The 24,554-nt window shown below is 36.7% G+C and overlaps 1 non-coding gene across 1 annotated transcript; it reads right to left on the bottom strand.

Annotated features, from left to right (window-relative positions):
• Positions 1-2,093: 2,093 nt before the first annotated feature.
• Positions 2,094-2,197, bottom strand: LOC149792990 (U6 spliceosomal RNA). The gene has a single exon (XR_016423071.1). It is a non-coding gene; the product is annotated as a U6 spliceosomal RNA (small nuclear RNA).
• Between the last annotated feature and the right edge of the window lie 22,357 nt (positions 2,198-24,554).

Genomic DNA, 24,554 nt, shown 5'->3' with positions numbered 1-24,554 from the left:
GTTTTCGTAATTGGTTTGTATGTCACACCACAGGTCAAAGGCTAGCAGTTTTCCTTTTGTGCTTGCAAGACTTTACTTTAATATTTTGGGCAGTGTTGCTTTTACAAGACTTTAGGTTGTTACATAACGCTACCGACAGTGTTACTTTTCCTGATGCGATAATGGTTACAAAATTCATCTAGTATTAGCGAGGCGTTCTAAAATTGCACTTGATGTAATCTCCATAACACAAACACCTGGAAATTATACAGAAAAATCATAAAATAATTGCGATTTTTGTTAGTTTCACACACACCAAAACTCGCGATCTACCACAACCTAGTCGTGGCCGTTAACACTATACATTTTTTTCAAACACCCAAAACTTGCCCTGCAAGGGTGTTATATTTATTTACTAAGGATTTAAAGGAATTGCACACGTACTATTGCTTGGGATATATATATATATATATATATATATATATATATATATATATATATATATATATATATATATATATATATATATATATATATATATACCCTATCGCACGAGCTAGCAAAACCACCCGGGTTTTTTCTCCTACAAAAATAACTTGATTCTGTCTAAACATATATAAATAAAGAATACAAGCAAGTTGGCGAATAACAGTCCTTTCAAGTGCACTTGTTACAGCAAGGGATCACATGTGTCAGGGATTGATTAAGGTAAATGCAATAAACTGACAAGGAACAATGCAAAACAAATTATATTACTAGCCTGAGCGCTTTCGACGGTTAATGAGTCTTTTTCAAAGGCAAATACAAAACATAGACAAGACAAACAAATAAAACAGAAAAACTGTTGTGTTTGCAAAACTTTACATGACTATTTCAACACGAATTTAAACCATTAAATTTTTTTCCACTAGTTTATTTCAGCCTTTTGCGGATGCTGGAAAATATTTTTTTTGGCCAATAAATCGATGAGTCATAACGACATCTGTTATTTTATGTAAATTTATGTAAGTATAATATATATGTAATATATGATACACAGTGTATAGTTTTCGTGTGTGTATGCATGTTAGTGTTTTGTAAAGGTACAGGCTTATGTTCGCAACAGATGAAGAAAAAGACACAAAAAATAAGGTGCTATTTAGCAAGTGGTTTTATATGGGTCATGAAGTGCACAAATACTACTACTACTACTACTACTAATAATAATAATAATAATAATAATACTGCTACTACTATTAGTATTTCTAATCAAATTAATGCCCTTTTGAACAGGGAAACTTGATCTACTTGACTTCAGTTGAGGACCTCTACTAGTTAAAATTTTTTACAAACTATTATCATTCAAATAGAATTAAATTATACTCTCTCTTTATCTCTGTCTGTCTGTCTGTCTGTCTGTCTGTCTCTCTCTCTCTCTCTCTCTCTCTCTCAGGATTAACTTCATATTTACATTATTTTTCTCCTAGATGTAATAACTTTATTTTGAAATGCAGCAATGCAGACGGCATGTTTAATTTCTTGTGGAATGCAAAATAATAACTGCTCTTGAATGTTTCTGTGTTTGGTTTATGAATTTTGGAACTTCCGGCAGTCGTTGAGCCTAAACGTAGATATAAGTACATGAAATGACTATTGTTTGAATTCAAATTAAACTTTAACTATTTCGTAATGAATGACAAGATTTTCATAGGGTTTTTCCTGTCAACTAACTTCGTAATCATGCGCGCTAAATCTCTTTACCGACTCATCATCCATCTTCCGACCTGCAATGTACTGTATACTCAATCATATGCCACAATATTTACATTAATTTACCTATTCCTGTAATAGTAATAAAAATAACAAGACACCCACCCACCCCCAATAACTTTTACTTTCAAGTTCTATCATGACCGTATCATAACTGGTTTGGTTTCTCTATGCAATAGTCAGAAAACTAAACACTGAGATAATTAACTTAGGATGACTACATATTGTTAATTGTTATTTTAACTATATCACTGATGTAGCAGATGTGAAAGACTTTTAATCTTGCGCCTTACGGATTAACTGGAGACTGATATCAACTTCTCTTGGGGTGGGCACAAGACAGATGCCACCCCCCCCCCCCCAAGAAAAATTTTTCAAAAAAATATTGCGTGTCATCCTTGCGCAGGGGGCCATGCTAATCTTCTCTGTATCGTTCCAATTTTAGTATATGCAATGCCGAAGCAAGTATATCAACTTCAAACTAACAAACTCAATATACGTAATTAAGGACCATGGCCCCACAAAGAATCGTGTGCCTGGGAACCCAATCGTATGCTTGGAGACCCGGTCGTGTGCCTTGAAATAACACCTACCGATAAACCACCAGGCTTATAAACCCCGCCCAATAATTTGCATGTACAGAAGAAGCTCCACCACCCCAGGGTCTGTATCACTACTTATTTACAATTTTCACCCGTTCATTCATTAGTGCATACCTTTAAACGGAAAGTTATTATTAATCTAACCACCTGCTCAATTACTTGCTTTTAACTTCGAACATATTTACATCAGTACATCATTTCAGCAGACGAAGGTCACCTTAATTTCATTATGAGTAAGTACTCTATCTTTCCGTCTTTTATAGTAACAATTGAAAATGAAATCGCATGTACTTTACTTAAAGAACTTTGCTTTATCTTTCTTTTCTTTATACAAATTCTTGATTTATCACTTCTCGCAACAGATGAAAAGTTTTGGAAACATGATAATAATAAGTAAACATTCCAATCTCTCCTTATATATCAGTCCGCTACGATCACTCTTGAAAAGGTGAGAAACTAGAGATATCTCTCAGCCGCAGGCGATGAAAGTAAATTACTCTGTACTCAAACTAAGAGAAGCAAGCAACAATTGTACCCTTAGGCTGTTCGAAATCAATCGTCATAAACAGTCGGAGCAAAAACTTGTGAAGATATACTTATGTCGCAAAAAGTACACGCATTCATTGCTCTTTTCTCCTTGCTTTTCATTTAGCAAGCCCAAATGTGCAAAATGAAAATACGAAAATATGTATGTATGTATGTATGTATGTATGTATGTATGTATGTATGTATGTATGTATGTTGTTGGGTTTAACGCCATTTTTCAGCACACGATAGGCTATACATGGCGGCCAGTATTAATGGTGGAGGGAAAATCCCGGAAAGAACAACCGACCCACGAGAAGATACTGGCAAGCTTTCTCACATTGGCTGAATCCGAAACTCGGACCGGCGCAGGCAGAGGTGAAATGGCAGTGATCCGTATCGGAGAGCGCTTTAGACCACTCAGCCACTCGGGGCCCCTGTACGTATGTAAGTAAGTATGTAAGTAAGTAAGTATCTAAGTAAGTATGTAAGTATGTATGTATGTATGTATGCATGCATGCATGTACGTACGTACGTACGAATGTATGTATGTATGCATGTATGTATGTATGTATGCATGTATGTATGTATGCATGTAAGTATGTATGTATGTATGTATGTATGTATGTATGTATGTATGTATGTATGTATGTATGTACGTACGTACGTATGAATGTACGTATGTATGTATGTATGTACGTTATGTATGTATGTATGTATGTATGCATGCATGCATGTATGTATGTATGTATGTATGTATGTATGTATGTATGTGTGTGTGTGTGTATGTATGTTGGTGTGTGTGTATGTATGTATGTATGTATGTGTGAGTGCGTGCCTGCGTGCGTGCATGTGTGCATGCATGTAACTATGTATGTATGTGTGTATGTATGTATGCATGTATGTATGTATGTATGTATGTCTGTGTACGTGCGTGCATGTGTGCATGTGTGCATGCATGCATGTAAATATGTATGTATGTATGTACGTACGTATGTATGTATGTATGTATGTATGTATGTATGTATGTATGTATATATGTATGTATGTATGTATGTATGTATGTATGCATGTATGTACGTTATGTATGTATGTATGTATGCATGCATGCATGCATGTATGTATGTATGTATGTATGTATGTATGTATGTATGTATGTATGTGTGTATGTACGTATGTATGTATGTCTGTGTACGTGCGTGCATGTGTGCATGTGTGCATGCATGCATGTAAATATGTATGTATGTATGTACGTACGTACGTATGAATGTATGTATGTATGTATGTATGCATGCATGAATGTATGTATGTATGTATGTATGTATGTATGTATGTATGTATGTATGTGTGCGTGTATGTATGTTGGTGTGTGTGTGTGTATGTATGTATGTATGTGTGAGTGCGTGCCTGCGTGCGTGCATGTGTGCATGCATGTAACTATGTATGTATGTGTGTATGTATGTATGCATGTATGTATGTATGTATGTATGTATGTATGTATGTATGTGTGACTGCGTGCCTGCGTGCGTGCATGTGTGCATGCATGTAACTGTATGTATGTATTTATGCATGCATGCATACATGCATGCATGTATGTATGTATGTATGTATGTATGTATGTATGTATGTATGTATGTATGTATGTATGTGTGTGTGTGTGTATGTATGTTGGTGTGTGTGTGTGTGTGTGTATGTATGTATGTATGTATGTATGTATGTATGTGTGAGTGCGTGCCTGCGTGCGTGCATGTGTGCATGCATGTAACTATGTATGTATGCATGAATGCATGTATATATTCGATGGGCATATGTCCTTGAAGGACGGATTGTATCTCCATGATTCCGTCAACATGACAAAGTACTTAAAAGTTGAATAGGTATGTAAGTTTCGTAAAGTGTATCGTACGAATAATTTCACATTGACACCGTGTCCAAATTACTCAAGGTGATTACATGTACATTAATTTTTATTCGATATATTGTGAAGACACCATGTAGAATGAATAATACTTTAAAGGATAAAAAGCGTTCACAAAACAAAATAAATAAATAAATAAATAAATAAATAAATAAATAAATAAATAAATAAATAAATAAGTAAATAATTTATTAAACAGATAGAAAGACAGACAGTTATATAGAAAGATATATAGACAGACAGACAGACAGACAGATAGATAGATAGATAGATAGATAGATAGATAGATAGATATCCGTAAGTTATCATCCGACATGTTATGCCTGATATGAGAGGGATTAAAGCAACATGTCACTCTATGACGGTTTGCCTGCTCCTTGTTTCCTGTACCTAAATCGGATGTGTGTTTGTGTCGTGTTTGTGCATTATTATCTGCTTTGATTTATCGACTATCAAAATCACCAATTTACGGACTGAAATCACCAATTTACAGACTACAATTACCAATTTACCGACTACAACCACCAATTTTTTTAGACACGTGTGGGTTGGAAACATAATGATTGCTAAAATAAAACGGCTAATTTATCGCCTTCACATCCGATCTCATTTGTTTCAATTTGATATAATTTACATACGTTTGATTATTTACACACGTGATTAGATTTTGTCAAGTGAGCTAATTTGTATCGTGTAAATTTGCACCATCTCTGGCGGTACCAAATATGCAAACATGTCAATATTTGAACTGTACGCAAAGAAAAATAAAAACATGTGGTTATTTTGATTTTTTAATAATGAAAAAAGACATATCCAAACAATTACCTTTTATTATTAGGCTTCTGGTTAAGATTGTTTTGGACAGTAAGCTTGTGCAGGGCTACACGGTTATGGTAGTGTTATTTTAGACTCTTATAGTATGGAATGTTTAGTGAATGGTTGCATGGATAGTAAAGTTGGTTGGTAGCTAGTGAATGTAATTTGATAGAATGAAACCTAACTAGTACGAAGTACGATACTCGTCATATCAACACTGAAGTGACAATGGTCAAAACTAATGATTAGTATGATATTTCTTAATGCCTTTATTTTCTTAATGCTTTTATTTTCACGACGGAGATGGAAACAAAAGGATAATGTAAACGGTAAATGTGCTCCGACGACACAAATGCACATAACAATATGTTAGAAGAAACTGATGAAACCTTGCTTCAAGACGTAAAGATGTGTGTGTGTGTGTGTGTGTGTGTGTGTGTGTGCGTGCGTGCGTGTGTGTGTGTGTGTGTGAGAGAGAGAGAGAAAGAGAGAAAGAGAGAAAATAAATTGATTTTTAACGTAGCTTTAACAATTTTGCAGTCATATCGCTACGATGTCTGTAGTGTGGCAGTTAACATTGATATATAGCACTGGGGCATCATGCCACAAATAAGTGGCATCATGTCCTACCCAGTCACATCATCCTGACTCCAGGTCGACCAGTCCTAACACTAACCACTTAATGCTGAGCGTCTAGCGAGACAAGTATTAGTACCATTTTTATAAGTCTTCGGTACGACCGGGGTTTGAAACCAGCATCTTCCCGCATCCAAGGCGGACGCTCTAACCACTTAGACTACCAGAGCGGTATGGATATAATGCTAATTCTTATAAAAGTAGAACAGGGATCTTATCTCACATATATTTTTTAAACTTGACCTAGATTCCAGTAATTATTTTGCGTAATGCCTTGCACGGCTTCAGTAAATGATGTAGTTCACAAACTATGAAAAGGAATGTGCAAATCATGGACAAAGGATTCTGCAATGTTATATATTTTGCATAAACCTGACAGGCAATACGAACTAATTTGTTTATTTTAATTTTAATCTGAAATCGCTTAAACGCATAAATGTTAGAGACGTGGCCAGAGAAATGGCGTGCATTTAAATTTTAAATACGCTTTAAAAATATTTGTAACAAATTAGAAGGTGTACAATTTCCTTTATTACGAGTCTATGCTCTTAAAAAAGTAACAAAAAAGAGTGAAGACAACAAGCTTGATAAAATTTAACAAATAATTTATTTCCTTAGAATACAAAGTGAAAAATGAGCAAAATGAACTTACGGTATTGCGAATTAAATCCAAATTGTAATCTAAGAACTAAAACCACAAGTCCTAAAAATCAAAAGTCCTGAATGAAACGGAGTTCAAGTCCCAATGAGATCCTTAATTGAAGGCGATGACGTGTCTGTTATGGTCAGCGAAGTGATGATTTGTCAACAGTCTCTTGTTGAACACATAAATATTATTTCAAGTTTGAATTCATTATAAATTCCAACGAATGTGTTATTCCAAGAATTTTGTCAGAGCACTTTTGTATTTCTAGAGAAAATAATCACTTGAATTCAATAATTTGAAGAAAATAAAATTCATCCTAAACTGGTCACAACATAATGCACCTTAAAGTACTCGATGTTCAAGCACTAATAGTAAAATCTTCACAAGAAAATATAGTTCTCTGCTTGACGTCAGGTCACATTAGCATTTTCTAAACACTGTACATAATGGAACATAACCTTCTAGAATGGTCTAATGAGCCTGTTTACTTACAACACAATAACCTATAAAATTCACGTGGAAATCTCCGAAAAACTGACCCTGTCAACATATTTACTACTTCTTGTTGACCTGAATAATAATTTGGTTAATACGCTCAAACACATAAAGTATAATGAAGCTATTTTTTGTTGTTTACATAAATGAAATAAAAAAAGTCAATCAGGTCGAACAGATCTGAACTCAGTTTGGACAAGGTCAAGTTCAGCAAACAATGTTACATTAAATAACATGTAATGAATTTGTCGATTAAAACTAACAAACAAACAACTAAATCAAATATACATAACACTTCCCCTCATAAAGGAAAAGAAAGATTTACGCAATAAAGCTTTCTTTTTACAATTAGTCAAAGACACAAGTGGTAAAAATAACATAAGATGAAATGTTTTGAATGACACCAATTATTCATGAAATAATACATTTCTGTGCACGTGTAACTGCCATTAATTTTTTCCCTTGATGTGCCTGATGTCAATAATAAAATAAAAAAGTGCATACATATGTATAATATCGTTTTCCTGCTGGCGTCTGTGTCTGAAGATAAACAAATTAATTTACACTCAGTACATTTTCTGATTTTTATGCTACACCGTGAATTGCTGCAATTTTCAAGAAAAATAATTTTGATAAGTCACTGGAGTCGAACACAAGGAATATTTTTTCACTGTCCCGTCAAAAGGCATCTATAACATTCTGACAAAGAAATTTGAGGGGTAATTTTTAGATGCAAGATTGAACGATCTTGTGGTCTGTATGGCCGTCTCGCATACAGACGAACTAAGTTCAAATCGCACAATGTGCCCTTGTATTTTTGTCTTAATATTTTAATTACGTGCTTTTTTACCTTTAATTGAGAAGAAGAGGCGTGTTACTGCTGACATTTATGTCCGTTATCGACAACTGACATTTATGTCCGTTATCCACAAAACACAGCAGAACATAAATTGTAACAGCTGATACACAGTACGAAATCTGCTACTTCTTTTTATATACATAATGCTAGCTAATGCGCTTTTGAGCATAGAATAAAAATAAAATTTTCTTGCTTTTTAACGTTCATCACGTTGGTGGACAAATGAGTTTTTCGTCCACTTGATTAAAAATATCCATTATTCACTCGTGTAAAGGAAAACACACGGCTTATTTTTTATTCGCTAGTTATTCTCCTTCTTATTTCAGTGGTTGACATAGTTGCACGAGTAAAATATTAACAGATTTATTTGATAGAAGAGGAATTACAAATTTAAGATATCAAAGGCATTCTTATGTTACGTGTTTAGGCACTAATAAACAGTAACAAAAGAAAGAGTGAAGACAACAACTTTTGAAAAAAATTAACAAATAATTTATTTTCCTGGAAAAACACCGTAAAAAATTGAAAAAAAAATAAGAACTTACGGTTTTAAGAATCAAATTCAAAAATAATCCAAGAATAATCCACGAATTAAACTTTAGAAGTCCTAATATCCTAATAATGAAATGTTATAATGAATCCAAGTTCGAGTCCCGAGGAAAAGTCCAAAATGGAAAGCTGTAGTCAGTATAGAGCTGATGTGTACAGTCCTTTGTGAACTACAGGAAACAATATTTCGGTGTTTGAATTCCAAACAAAATTTAAATAAATGTCTTTGTTCAAGAATTTTGTATGAGCAATCAGATATTTCCATGAAAAAGAATTAATCATTTATAATCCAAATAATTTGAATAAAAATTAACATATGACTCCAAACTAGTTACAAACAAACTCTTTCCAGTGTAAAAACCCAACTGAAATATCGCTAATAAGCATCACTATTAAAACTAACGCGCAATTTTCGAATTGCGAAATGAAGGCTGTTTACATATAAAAAAAAATCACGTAGCCACAGTATGACCTCGATAAAAACCAATCATTTTACTCCCAGAATTAAAAAAATGTTGTCTACTTCTCTCAATGAATTCTAAATCAAGGTCGGGAACTAGGTCAGCGTTAGGTATTTACAACTGAAGAGTTAAGGTCAAACTATTTTCTGAAAATATATCGAGTTCCTGGTAAACAAAACTACATTAATTGTACATGTAATGAATTAAAAATGAAAAGAATTTAAAACGTACAAACAATTCAATTAAATCAAGTATAAATTAAATCAAACATAAGTAACATCATTTTGAATCTAAACTCTTCCTAAATGTAACTGACATCTACACTATGCCACCCAAGCCATCAGCAATGCCTTTAGCTGAAATGAACAAACAAGAAGCATAGCAATAATATGATAAGTCCAGACAACATGTCACTTGTAAAGATAACAAGGTACAAGCAATCTCGAGCTTATGTTTGACACTGTCGTTGAACCAATCCAATATATATTCAAAAACCTTGGTGATCTCTTTGGTGAGCTCTGACATAAGGTATTTAAATCTGTCAGTTTAACTGCATGATTTCGTTTGAAAGTTTCAGGAAGTCGAATCTGTCGAATCTGTCAGTGTAATTGTATACTTTTATTTGAAAGCTTCTGGAAGTCGAATTTGTCACTGTAATTGTATGCTTTCGTTTGAAAGCTTCTGGAAGTCGAATTTCTGGCACGTTAAATATGAATCTTCGTGGGTAAGAGTGCAACTTCTACTCTTTACTATTTCGGTTGTAGCGATAGCGGTAGCGGAAATGATGATGCTGGTGACAATGATGATGATGCATAGGGACCGATGATTTAATTGTCAAAGTCGCAACCGTGAACATGTGCTAAGATTTCTCTCATCGCGAGTGGGCAAGACAGAGCGTGGTCATCGTCGTCGTCGTTATATTTGGCTTCTTCGCCGAGTCGTATAATCATATAATAATCGTATAATTATATATGTTGATAAACGAATTTGTACTACATAATCTTTTCCTGACCCGGTTTAGTACCTGGCTACCATTGTAAAAGCCCGTGGCGATCGATAATTTTCGTCTGAAATTTTGTTGTTGTTGTGGTTAACAGTTAAGGTTCAGAATATACAATCATCAGGATTGGATAGAATTAAAATAAACAGAATCTGTATTAAATTTTATTGAGAAAAAAAAAAAACAAGTTATATTTCCGATGAGTAAATGCAGATGTATGATCTGTATGACTTTTACAATAATTCTGTATTAAACTGGTTTAAATGTTGAATAATAAAAAAGACCAAAACTTTTGCAAGTATTTTTGTTTGATCCAGTATATAGACATGGCATATTGTAACATATAGACATGGCATATTGCAATATATAGACATGGCATATTGCGATATATAAATATGACATTCAAATTTATAGCCATGTCATATTGAAATATATAGACATGGCATATTGCAATATATCAATATGGCATATTTAAATATATAGATATGGCATATTGCAATATATCAATATGGCATATTTAAATATATAGACATGGCATATTGCAATATATCAATATGGCATATTTAAATATATAGACATGGCATGGAAGTATAAAGGTATGTCATATTGAATAACATAGACATGTTTTATTGAAATATATAGACATGGCATATTGCAATATATAGACATGGCAATTTGAAATACATAGACATGATATATGGAAATTTACATACATGGCATATTGAAATATTTAGACATAGTATATTGAAATATATAGGCATGACATATTCAAAATATATATAAACATCGCATATTGAAAAGCAGTGTTTACTTTTGTCGAAGTAATTTACCCATGTGTGACATTTAAGGAATGCCTTGACGGCCATGCTTGACCCCAGCAAACCATAGACTTTGACCTGATCCAAATTTATAATGTGATCTCAGAAAAGTTGAAAACTTTTAATGAATACATACGCCAATAGTTCCCGCACTCCCATCCCATGTCGATTACAAACAGTTTTTCAAAGCGAAGGGATATATTGTTCAAGTGAAATACCGTTTTTTATTAATATAATTGTCAGTCATCGGCAATTCTAAAATCTCTAACTCGTCGATTGTTAACCTTTTCTTATCGATTGAAATTAATCATTATACAAGAGAATGATAGATGAATAATGGAGAAAGAGTAAGTATTGTTGTCACAGAGAATTTCAAACAGTAAGGTACATTGATATGATGGTAGTTGCTCCTTCGAATCATGCATGTGCCCACTGTCCTAGCGCACGCAATTACACTTTACCGGAAGTCACGATTACCACATATATATACTAACAAGCTAATGTCAAGGAACAAATCTACACCACTTCCAACTACCTTCTCTCCAGTAGACCTTCCGGACATGTTTGCAAATTTCTTCCATGACAAAGTACAAACCATTAGAGATAAGCTTGACACCACAATTTCAATCGACTCTCATCACCATACATTTGGGATACAGAATTTGAGCGGCAACCATTAGCAGCATTTGAACCTGTCTCTATGGACTTCGTACATACAATCCTGATGAAGAGTGCACCAAAGTCATGTGAACTTGATCCAATTCCAACATCACTGCTGCTTGAGTGCTTAGATCCAGTATTGCCTTCACTAACTGATGTTATTAATACCTCTCTCTCATCTGGGAAATTCCCATCATTTTTCAAAACTGCAGTTGTAAAGCCTCTGCTGAAGAAACCAAAACCAGAACATAACAATTTAAAGAACTGCCGCCCAGATTCTAACCTTCCATTCAAATCAAAAGTCTTAGAAAAGGTTGTTCTATTCCAGCTTGTATCTCATCTGAATTCAAACAGTCTTTTTAGCAATGTACAATCTGCGTATTGCCCTTGCCACAGTACTGAAACTACTCTTCTAAAAGTAGTTAATGACATTCTCTCTGCTTTGGATAGCGTAAAGATTACAGTCCTTACCCTCCTTGATTTGTCTGCAGCATTGGACACAATAGACCATGATATATTACTTCACCGTCACCAGCATGTATTTGGCATTCATAATACAGCCTTACTGTCGTTCAAGTCCTACTTGGTCAACAGGACACAAATCGTGTCTGCAGATGGAATACACTCCAGCCCAGTTGATCTATGTTGTGGTGTTCCATAGGGGTCTGTTCTTGGACCTGTTTTCATCATTCTATACACTCAGCCACTCTCAAGTATCATAGATCATCATCCAGTGTTTCACCAATTGTACGCTGATGACACCCAAATATACAAACCTAGCCACCCAACTAAGTTGATGCTACAATCCAAGGTGTAGAGAGATGCATTTCTGATGTGAAATCATGGATGACATGTAACAAGCTGCAGATGAATGATGATAAAACTGAGGCCATTCTGATCACAACACAAAGACATTCTCAGTCACATCCTTTACCTCAAACAATAAATATCAGCAACACCAACATTAAATTCACACAATCAGTACGAAACCTAGGTGTTACTCCGGACAGTACTCTCACATTGCACCAACATGTCATGAACATATGAAAGGCTGCATATCTTGAGCTGAGACGCATCAGCTCCATTCGCAAATATCTTTCAGTTGATGCCACTAAAACCTTTGTGTGTTCATTAGTACTTTCAAGACTGGAATATTGTAACTCAGTTCTGTCTGGTTCATCTCAATCTCTACTCCAGAAAGTTCGAAAAGTTCAAAACACAGCTGCTTGGATCATACTTAGAATACCACGATCAGAGCACACATCCCCGCTGCTCTGTACCATACACTGGTTATCTATTCGATCCAGAATCAAACACAAAATTTGTTTTCTGTGCTACGTTTCACTGACGGACTCTAGTCCATCATACCTATCCGACCTCACCCATGTGTACACACAAGCAAGATACGTACGCTCCTCTTCTGACAATCGTATACTCATTCTTCACACTATGAAAACAAAGTCATATGGACAGCGTCCTTTTGCATACCAACGTGGAACCTGGAATGAATTGCCCAGTGAACTTAGACATAAAGACACGGTGATATCATTCAAGAGTGCTCTCAAAACTCACTTATTTCGACTGCAAGAACAAACGTTAAGACTTAATAATGTTTCCTACCTTAAATATTCTCAGCATGCTTTTTATGTTTTCTAATTTCATGGTGTTTGTTTTTGTAATCATATCATTATATATGTTTTTTATCTTATAGGTGTTGTCTAATGTTGTAAAACGCTTAGAGCTTCTAAAGATTAGGCGCTATACAAAGTCCTCATTATTATTATTATTATTATTATTATATCCAAATTTCCTGAAAAATGGAACGTTATACGAGTACATATGACTTTTTGTTATTAAACAAAATGACGCTTTGTTTGTGTAGATTCTTCTTTTATTCAGGGGCTATTGTGGAGTACAGACCAAAAAGGTATCTGGCTGTTTCGCGGACAAGCGCAAAAGTCATCGAAAGCCTGAAAAGTGAAAATTATGAGTATCTTTCAAGAGCGCTTGAGGGACGATTTTCACCGCCCAATCAAACAGAATTGTATAGAACGCAGCCGAAAGAGACAAAAAAAAAAACTGGCTAAACACTTTCCGGAGCCTGGAGAAAGTATTGGAGACTTGTTCACTTAGTCTATCCGACAGCACCAGAAGATTTATTTGACGTTCTGGCCAAAGAACATTTTATTGACGCACTGTTTGATTCCAATATACGACTTCCCATTAAACAAGTATGACCAAAAAGTTTAAATGATTCTATACCCCAAGACGTGGAATTGGAAGCCTTTGATTCCTCGGAAAACAGATTACGGGTGATAGTAGCTATTATCGTCAGTTAGGAGCCGATGAAAAAGAATGGAAGGAACTACCAGTATCAGTGGTAGTGGAGAACATGTTGGTTCCGCTGAACATATGATCGGAGAGATCCATGAGGAAATAAATATGCTGAACGCAATAAAGTCTAAATTACCAACGTCACAGCATAATCATTATAGAATGTATAACTCTAAATCCCTGACTCCCGTCAAATGTTTCAAATGTAGCCAGAGAGGGGCTTGTCCAGAATTAAACCCACCTAGAAATGATGGTAACAAAAGATAACCCAAGGCCAAGCTACAACCGGATCTGCTCTGTGATTGCGCAGAGGCCAGGGCTGGCGTCTCGACATTCATCAAAACCGACACTGGGGAAAAGAAAACAACCGACCGCGCTCGGTTGGAGTCCAACCTGTAGCTACCGAGACAGGAATGCATGTAATAGCCAGCATTCAAGGCCTTAGTACCAAACTTTTGATTGATACTGGAGCGACCCTCATGCTGGTGTATGAGACATTCTATTGGTAAATTCCTATCGAAAACCTCCTCCACTCGTCAATTTTACCCAGCTTGGATTGTCTCCTGTCCAATTGCAGAAAGCAATCGGCAGAGAGAGAGAGAGAGAGAGAGAGAGAGAGAGAGAGAGAGAGAGAGAGACTAACAGCCTGTCTGAGCGAGCTTTACGATCAGCAACATCTGAACCATCACCTGAGCAGGCGCCGAATGGTTTTTAACTCTAGACCTCTGCTGAGGTTATTGAGCACATTAAGGTTTTATGAAGCAGATTGCCAGAAGATTGCGCTCTCTACTCGACGTTGCCTATTTGACGTGTCCAGTGCAACAGTGGCATTGAAAACGCTTATAGAAACGGTTTTAGCAGGTTTGCAGTGGAAATATTTGACATTTCGATGACATTTTGGTTATTTGAGAGAGTTGTGAAGATTAGCTCGCCGATTTAGATGAAGTGTTAAAAAGAATGCAAGAGGCAAGGATGAAACTCAAGCCTCAAGAGTGTTGTTTATTCTCCAAGTAAGTCGAATTTGCGTGTTCATCCCGTTCCCGCAAACAGTGTATCGAATGATCCATTGAAGGTTAGCACCGTAAAAGAATGACGAATTTCAGCGAACCTCAGTGATGTTTGATCCTTCATGGGTTTATGCAGGTACTACATGCATTTTTTATATAAAATTTTCCGGATTTGGTAAAGGCTTTAAACAAACTGACCTAGAAAGAAAGAGAAGAACTTTCCTGGACGTCTGAGTGCCAGGACTCTTTCGAGAGGTTTTGGTATACTCTAGATTGCACACCTGTACTATCTCACCTGGATTTTTCAAAGTATTACATAGCTGACGCGGATGCAAATGGTCTGGCAATCGGTATTGTTTTGTCGCAAATCCATGAGGAACAGGAGAAAGTTCTTTGCTCTGCAGCTTCTCACTTATTATGCAGGAAAACGTTAATGCATGATAAGAAAAGATTTGCTAGCTTTGGTGTATTTTGTAAAATATTTCATACAAAAGAGTTATGGTCACGAGTTTTTATAGGACTGACCACATCTCCGTACGTTGGCTTCTTAACACCAAGGAATATGAAGATCAAGTGGCCAGATGACACCTCCTACGAATTTGACGTTAAACATCGGTCAGGGAAACGGCTTAAGAATACCGATGCTTTGCGCAGGCGCTGTCGATTTTTGAGTCTAGTTTGATCATTGCCAAAGACGCAATCAGTGATATTAGACAAGATGATCGGTAAGAAAATGAAGACAGCGACGAAGTTAATCAGACCATACAAGAATCCCCAAAACAAGGATAAAAGCATCATCTTGATCAGAAGTTGGTGGGAAAGGGAGAAAGCCCAGCTTCACGAGTTCGGATACGTTTTCAAGTCGCCATGGGCACAATGGGTCAGACTTGTCATCAAAAATTGAGTTATCTGTAGAAGATAGAAAGTTCTGGACACCAAGGCCTGTAAGCTACAGGCGGTGATCCCACACATAAAGAGAAGGAATATTCTTATTCCCTGCCACTACTAATTTGCTGGTCATTCAGGTGTTCGAAAATCTTTAAGCAAGGCTCAGCGGACCTGTTACTGGCCTGGACTATAGAGTGACGTAAGGCAGTATATAGAAGGTTGGAAGACTCACGCACGTCGAAAGCAACCCCCTAAGGGTACAAGAATCCCGATGCAAGTACTTTTCTTCAGGTTTACCCATGGAGTGCATAGCTGTAGATATAACAGAAACTCTTCCAGAAACAGAGGATGGAAATAAGTACATTATTGTAATTTCATATTGCTTTTCGAAGAGGTCAGATGCAGTTTCTATGTAGAATATGCCTGCCGAGACAATAGCTAGATTCATAGCAGAAGAGGCGTGTCATTGTTAATTCGCTCAGACCAAGAGCGACAATTTGAAAGCCGTCTGTTTACCGGTCTGCAAACAGCTTGATATTTATGTTTAAAAAACCCAGAACTACTCCGTTTTAATCTCCAATCAGAATAAACAGCCTAGAGATTCAATAAAACTAAAGCAATAATGCTTAGCAGTTATGTAAGCACACACCATTGAGATTGCTTAAGTACATACCGTACGTGCTGATGGCATACCGTTTTGTTCAGCATGACAACCGGCTTTACTCAAAACGTAATGATGCTGAGACGACACGTTTCCACCCCACTAGACATCATTTATAAAATCCAAAGTTGCACGAATCGTTCATCACCGGAGTATGACAGTCTAAAGAGCCACTGGACGATGCTCACTCTCTAGCAAGGAAGACGTTAAAGGTGCCATGTAGCGGCAAAAGCGATATCATGACAGCCATTTGTCATCGGATTCAAAACAGGAGATAAAGTGTATATGTTCTTATCTAAACAAAACGATTGGTTTGTATTCCAAGCTTTCTAGCCACTGGCGAGATACGTTCCAGGTCGTAGAAAAAGTGAATGTGTGTGTGTGTGATTTGGATTTTTCACGTAGCTTTAAAAAATTTCAGCCATATCAATACGATGTCTGCAGTGTGGCAGTTTTCAGTGATGTATAGCACTGGGGCATCATACCACAGACATGCAGCATGATGTCCCACCCAGTCACATTATCCTGACACCAGGCCGACCAGTCCTAACACTAACCTCTTAATGCTGAGCGTCAAGTACCATTTTTTTAGTCTTTGATATGACTCGGCCGGGGATCGAACCCACTACATTCCGCGTCAGAGGCGGACTCTCTAACCACTAGACCACCGGAGCGGTTCCAAAGAAATTAGTGAAGTCACATACAAGGTGAGTTATAGACGAAATGGATGTTCACAGATTATACATAGTAACAGTGTGCGACTTTTGTGGTACTCAACTACTAACTGGAGAATCGAATCTGCCACATTGCATAGTATCAGCTGAAATGTAGACCTAAACATTGTGGTGACCCGATGACGGGCGATATCGACGGCAATGAAATGGATTCTCCATATTAAGAGCCCTACAGTGCTCAACCTCGCCGAGAACGACGTGTTCCATATTGAATGGATTGTATATGCTCGCCTAAAGGCTTGAAATGTCTTGTAAATAAGTTGCTCTTTAATAAGTCAAATAATTATTATTATTTCGTTGGCTCCAGAGTGCACGTGAAAAGCATTAATCATTTGTTGAGCCACCAGAGATGGTTTAATCGATGTTCATATTGCAAATCTTCAAAATGTGTGGTTACTGATTTGCTAATTATAGACTTTACAACTCAAGCATGGACATACTTTTATATCATAGAAATGTAGAGTCTTGAAAAGTCCGATCTGTAAATTATCCAAGAATGTGTAGACAACATTATTTTAAAAGGTTAAGCTTCGTACTCTATGAGAAATGAACATCACGTTGCATATTCAACATAAATGGACTCTGCATATCCGAACGCATTTCAGAGTTTTCCCAACTACCTGTCAACGCATTAATAGACCCACAAGCACATTTACAGTGATACAAATCAAAGTAAAGATATTCACAATAACAGACCAGGTTGCTGTATAAATACAAATGTTGCAAAACGTATGCCATTAGGTATGAACTCCATGAATAGCATGGCAAGTAATGAAGACAAGTGAAGATAATACAATGCCATTGTGGGGACTAATTCTACCACAAAGAGAAATATTTCACAGTAATGTTTATTTTGCACTTGCTGACCAGTGAACTGACCTTTCTAACTTTGACCTGATACTGCTCAGTCGGTTTGCTTACTCCAAGTATACGGCAGTAATTTCGATCAGAGAAAACGTTAAGCCCAACCTTTTGAATCTTCAAAGCTTAAGATAAAAAAAAACGAGAATATGCAAAAATCAGGCAAATCTACTCCATCAGAAAACCGTCAGGGCCATTAGTTAGCCATAAAATTTGTATAATTGCCTTTTTGCACTAAATAACACTGATTGCCAAACTAATTTATTGTCTCTGTGACTAACGTGTTAGGATCTCAACTTCGCTATAGTCCATAATTGTATACAAGGACCCCAAGATAGCAGCATTTACAGAATGTATAGCCATTCCCGGTTATAAATAACAGGATGCTTGACGAGATACGGGACAATTAACGTTGTAAAAGTTGTTTTATGTCAAGTGCAAAAGACACCTGAGAAACTTTATGCACACAGAACATCCTTAAAGCTATCACGAAGCAACGACGAAGTTCACGTTACCTGTTATAAATCAGCCTCCTTCACCTTCGCTTAATATTAGGATGTTCAGTTAAAAGCAAACTGAGCAAGGATCATCTTGCCCCTTTAAGGATTCGAGAAAACATTTCAGGTAAACATGCAACTAATATGTGGTGGGATGATGAAGTTGTTCATCGAAATATTCTAGGCCCTTTTAACCCCATTTGTCTTTGTTTGAACCCTTTTTGATGATTAGAAGAGAGTGAAAAAATACATCAAAAAAAGCCTTTGCTTCAAAACCTTTATGCAATAATGGATATTATATGCGTATTCTATAAAATCATGAGCTGACAACCCTGCTCCTACAGATAGGGATATGTTTAGAAGTGTCGACAGTTGTTATTTTGAGAGGTCAACGAACGTTAAAACAATGACATTGAACCATTTAACCATAATTTATATAACATACCATCCTTTTATACTGTACCAAGACACTTGAAGTAAAATGCGGTGATAGAGATATGCTGTTTTTTCAAACGTTTGACAAAGAAAAGGCCGAAAATGAAACTTAATCCATCCATTACATGGCACGTGCTATGGGTGTATTGCAAAAGTTTAGAAAAATACTTCTAAATATTACATAGATCGGCGGCACTGGGATGATGCCATATATTTACAATATAATGCCGTGAAACTTTAAAAATAGGAAGACTAAACCTAAGAAAGCATTGGAGATTTCTTCAGATTGCAGATATATTGAAATGTCACCTTCTTGTCTGAAATACGATTGGTCTGCTGGCAATTACGTAGAAAACACTTCATAAAATGTACGCTGATACAAAAACGTGTATGTGTAAAGCAATGGAATTGTGTTATATTTCTTTTTCTTCTGCTGGCCTTTCATATGTTTTGTACATCACAGGAAACTGGTTATCTCTTTTAGCGCGTGGGACTCGATATATTATATGGAGAGTGTTTCTCCGTCGTGCTTCGTGGAACTTGAAAACGATAAATTTCTTTAAATTTTCGTGATCATCATAATGACTTTGACATTTCACGAATTTGACCTCGAAATTATTGCGCTTCTTAATTTCTTTAAACCAACCTACTTCTAAAATTCAGTGAATGTACTTGAATAATTAAGTAAAGACGTAACGTACTCCAAAAGGGCCAAGTGACGCCATGCACAAGAAAATAGAAGCAGTATCATAGGCCATTCAATAGGCGCTGAAACAGAGTTCATATCTTTCAGAGTGAAACTTGAGCTTTGATGCTGACCTATCTTCTTGACTTTCTTTCGAAAATGGCAAAATTGCTTTCTTAATTGATCATAGTCTTAGCTTTAGAATGATGTATGCTGCCAAACTTTCTTTATAACTTTCAACAGAAGGCCAATACATGACACGAATCACTGACTAATAATAAATGGAGATAAAGAACGATATACACTTGAAGAAAGAAAGTTAGCTAGCTGTTGTTTGGTAACTCGGGAGTTCGTGAAGTGGGATATTAATTATTTGGTAACTCAGGTGTTAGTGAAGTGGGATACAAGCCATGGTCTATTATTTGGTAACTCGGGTGTTAGTGGGAGTGGGATATAAGTCGTGGTCTTATTATTTGGTAACTCAGGTGTTAGTGAAGTGGGATACAAGCCGTGGTCTATTATTTGGTAACTCAGGCGTTAGTGAAGTGGGATATAAGTCGTGGTCTATTATTTAGTAACTCTGGTGTTCGTGAAGTGGGATGTTAGTCGTGGTCTATTATTTAGTAACTCAGGTGTTAGTGAAGTGGGATATAAGTCGTGGTCTATTATTTAGTAACTCAGGTGTTAGTGAAGTGGGGTATTAGTCATGATCGATTATTTGGTAATTAAGGTGTTCTTGAAGTGGAATATTAATCGTATATACGTTACTGGGGTCGCAATCAGCAGTCAAGTTATTTCTTCCTCACCGAGTTCTTTTTTGCAAATTTGTGTCATCGGTTGTCACAAAAATTTCAACATTCCCTACACACACACACACACACACACACACACTTTCTCCATCGTTTGCATTGCCTACTCAATTATTCTTGTCAATACCCTACTTGGTCTCTCACTTTTAAGTTTGCCCTACAATGTCCATGCTAGAGCGTTTTACTCTTCTTCATCCGCAAAACTTGTCCCATCGTTCCATTTCTCTTTATTTCAATTCACAAACAGTGAAACAAGTGTTTGTAAAAAACTACATTGTCCCTTTGGAACACTGCACCTGGCGCAATTTAGAATCAAAATGCAATTAAAAATCGTCACTCGGTTTGCATATTAAAGAATAACAACTCCCAAAACTGTTAATTTTCCCATCGTTTTCTCCTTCAGCTTCTATGTATCTATATTTCTTTTCTTGTTTTATTGTTTCTTTCACATATATTTACAGATGAATTACAAACAATTCACCTTCATTAAATTAACCTGGAAATTGTGTAAGATAATTGCTAACCTTTATTCTCGATACAACATGGAAAAATGATCAACATTTTGACAGACTTCCAGCATAAGATTAATAGTGATTTTTCAAAAGCTGTTTTCAAACTGAATCCAAGATTGTCGCTCCCGGCATTGAACAAAGCAGGAACTGAGGCTATGTGTTTACCATGCTCGTCCGTTTTAAATATAACTGAGTATTTAAAACCTTCAAGACTTCACTAACACTGGTCAACAGTGAAATCATTACTGACTTGAAAAGGCCCTAATCTGTAGTATTTTGGTGTGCCGAACACGAATATAACCGTGAAAAATTTGTATTGGCTCTCGTTTTGAAGATATTCATATACCTCATTTTCTATGTTTCACTGTGTAAATTTCTCCAGTAGGACTGCAGCAACATCCGGAATAATGATGTAACATTGCATAATACCATCATGCTCACATCATCCACAGTTGATTGCATCATTTTCTGATGCAATGCAATACTAATGCCATGCGGCTGCTGAAGTAAGTTGACGTCAGCAGTGTACTATACATGTGTAGGCCTATTATACTAATGCCAGGCGGCTGCTGAAGCTGACGTAAGCAGTGTACTATATAAAGCCCAATCAGATAGGTTCAGCATTTAAAATATTTTAGACGTTGTGCGAGACAGTTCAAGCTACTGTTACATAAAACTTATTATTTTATCCATTTACGTACAATAAAGAACAGTAATGCCTCGAAAGTGTGTTAATACCGCGGACAATTTTTGCTATATTTGTGGGGAAGTGACATTTGCCAACCAGAAGAAAAGTATCAATTCTCAAGTGAAGAAGGCATATCATCTTTACTTCGGATGCAAGGTTGGTGACCAAGACAAGCCTTGGGCTCCGCATATATGCTGTGCTACATGTACAACACAGCTTTCACAGTGGTTGAATTGCAAAAGGTCATCAATGCCGTTTGCAGTCCCAATGGTGTGGAGAGAGCCAAGCAACCACCTAAATGACTGTTACTTCTGCTTGGTTCCTCCTCTTTCCGGCGGAATAACGAAGCGAAAGAAGTCGAGAATAGTCTACCCAAACATTCCGTCTGCATTGAGACCAGTTCCACATGGTGAGGGACTTCCTATTCCAGAACCTCCAGCAGAATATTCTCTTGATTCATCTGACGAAGACAAAGGTGAGTCGACCTGTTCTTCTCCTGGTCCATCAGCATGCAGTGATCCAGATTTTCACTGTGGTGCATCATCAACCCCACACAGAATAACACAGGAAGAACTAAATGACCTGATTCGTGATTTGGACTTATCAAAGAACAAGGCAGAATTGCTAGGATCAAGACTCCAACAATGGAATCTTCTAGAAGAAGATGTCACAATTACTGCATATCGAAAGCGCCACCAGCGATTGGAGCCTTTCTTCAGAAAGGAAAGTAATCTGATATTCTGTTCCGATATTGAGGGCCTCATGAATGCTTTAAAAATCACTCATGACCCACAAGAATGGAGACTATTTGTGGACTCTTCGAAACTGAGTCTCAAGGCTGTGCTTTTGCACAATGGAAACATTCTTCCATCTATTCCAGTAGCGTATGCTGTCCACATGAAAGAGACATACGATAACTTAAGGCAGCTACTGAATTCCATTGAGTATAACAAGTACAGCTGGCACCTCTGTGGTGATTTGAAGGTAGTTGCCCTTTTAATGGGACTGCAGCAAGGATATACAAAATACATGTGTTTCTTATGCGAGTGGGATAGCTGAGCAAGGGAAATGCACTACATGAGGAAGGAATGGACTCACAGGCAGAATGTAGCCATTGGAGAGAAGAATATCCAACACCCAGCTCTGGTTGAGGCTCAGAAAATCTTGCTACCACCCCTTCACATCAAACTAGGTTTGATGAAGAACTTCGTGAAAGCCATTGACCGGACTTTGCCAGCATTCCGATACCTGCATGAAAAATTCCCTCGACTCAGCGAAGCAAAGATTAAAGAGGGAGTTTTTGTGGGTCCTCAGATTCGAGAGCTTTTCAAAGATGACCGGTTCAACAACTTGCTGGAAGGTGACGCGAAACAAGCATGGAATGCTTTTCGCCTAGTTTCTACAAACTTCCTCGGAAATGTTAGGGCAGAAAACTATAAGGAACTAGTAGAAGACATGTTGATGAAGTATAAGAAACTTGGCTGCAATATGTCTCTAAAGATTCACTTCCTTCATTCCCATTTGGATTTCTTTCCTAGCAACTGTGGTATTGTTAGTGATGAACACGGCGAACGTTTTCATCAAGATATCGCAACAATGGAACAAAGATACCAGGGAAAATGGTCCACTACAATGCTGGCTGACTACTGCTGGACACTCCTCAGAGATGCTCCCGAACAGCTGTACAAGAGACAGGCGAAGAAATCTAAGATGTAGTCAATGACTTGATTTTTTATAGGTAGGCTATTACAGTTGACCTTTTACTATTGGAATGCATTTCGTTATGTAAACATTAATTTCTTGCAGATTACAAAAAAACTAGAGCCAATTTTGCAATTTGACTGTCATATTCGTGTTCAGCACATAAAAATTGATAAGAATTGACTAATTTTATTTCAGTAACATGACTTTTGTAAAAATTTGTTGTCCAGTGTAATCAGAAAGTATATATTCCCGTTTCCTGTAAAGGATTTTTCTTCTGTCTCATTGGTTTTTCGTTCTTATCTGTTGCATCCACTCGTGCACCCTACTTCTCATCGCTAACATCAGCATCACAATTCTTCTCCTGGATTAACTTCTTTATATTGAAAAATTATTTTGATAGAATTGTGTCCATTCATGAAGATATTTGGGAAACAATAACGAATTAAGGTATAAACAGGAATTAGAGTGACAGTAATAGAAGCGACATGAAGATAGTGTCCCTGGACACATGCATAGTCATGCTAATTTTAGATGCCAGGTAGGTCTTTTTGAGGTATTGGACATAAATGTGTCTATCTGCTATATGCAGCTTAGCAAGACATTGGAATTCTTGTCATGAAATTTTGTGCACAAAATAATTTAATATTATCAATGGACAAAAATATAGGTTAATTTCATTGCCGCGAAAAGCGACCCATCGGTGGGGTGGGTATTGTTTTTGGCCTCACCGATTTAGAAATACTTACTTCTATTGGCTAGCTGCTGTACAAAAACGTGCCGGCGCCGGGGGGGGGGGGGCGTGGGTATTGTCCCTAGTTATCTGGACATCCATGGCTTTGATAGCGAGCATAGTACTTATAATGTTAACTCTCTTCATTTCACCTCAATGCCGATTAGTCTTGTCGGGAAGCTGGCAGTCCACTTTACGAAATATATCGTATAGGAATTAGAGTCTCAACCGATAGCATTAGATATATCAGAGAGTAGAAATTATAGTCTCAACCGATATCATTAGATATATCAGAC

Source organism: Sinohyriopsis cumingii, chromosome 8, assembly GCF_028554795.1.
Source record: "Sinohyriopsis cumingii isolate HCF-2022 chromosome 8, ASM2855479v2, whole genome shotgun sequence".
NCBI classification, from domain to species: domain Eukaryota; kingdom Metazoa; phylum Mollusca; class Bivalvia; order Unionida; family Unionidae; genus Sinohyriopsis; species Sinohyriopsis cumingii.
The sequence above is the reverse complement of the archived record's forward strand: the minus strand, read 5'-3'. Positions and strand labels throughout refer to the sequence as shown.